Source organism: Pygoscelis adeliae, unplaced genomic scaffold, assembly GCF_000699105.1.
Source record: "Pygoscelis adeliae isolate BGI_AS28 unplaced genomic scaffold, ASM69910v1 Scaffold422, whole genome shotgun sequence".
Classification (NCBI taxonomy): domain Eukaryota; kingdom Metazoa; phylum Chordata; class Aves; order Sphenisciformes; family Spheniscidae; genus Pygoscelis; species Pygoscelis adeliae.
The window spans coordinates 315,663-316,313 of record NW_008824188.1 but is presented as its reverse complement, the minus strand read 5'-3'; positions in this window follow the sequence as shown (position 1 = coordinate 316,313).

The window sequence follows — 651 nt, the reverse complement described above, 5'->3', positions numbered from 1 at the left end:
CCAGCCCCAACCGGGCCCCCGGGGGACGGCCGGCCATGCAGCTTCGTCACCCCCCGGGGCGAGAGCCCGTGTCGCTGCCTGCGCCTGCCTGCCTGGCCTGCTCTGTCTCCAGGAGGAAAAAAGCAATGAAAAATCTCTTGTATAAAAAGGAAAAAAAAACCACATGTAAAGAGAATCTTGGTTTTTATCATGGATATTCTAATAAATTAATGTTAATTTTTAGTCGGGTTTTCTTCCAGCTGTTCGGGCTCCTACCCCTGCTGCGGAGTCCCGGCTGTTCCAGATGAATGAGGCGCCTGCGAGACCTCGTCCCTATCGCTGTCGGGATGGAGGGTTTGTCCTTCCCCTTCCCACTGTGGCTTGGGGAGACGGAGAGGCCCGTCCGGGGGGGGACTTTTTAAAGCCATTCCCAACTTTGGCAAAGACGGAGGCTCCGCAGAACCCGGACTCCCGCATCCCTCCCCAGGGCTGGGCCGGCCTGAGGGTGTGTTGGGAGCGGAAGGGCTCTTTTTCTCACTTTGCAGAGGGAAGAAGGCAAAAGGCAGGTCCTTTTGCAGGAGCCCAAATGGCCCCATCGCAGCCCCGAGGTGCCGGCCAGGCGTCCCGGGCAGCTCCGCTCACCCCGAACCTGGTGTGTTACCCCCAGGGAGG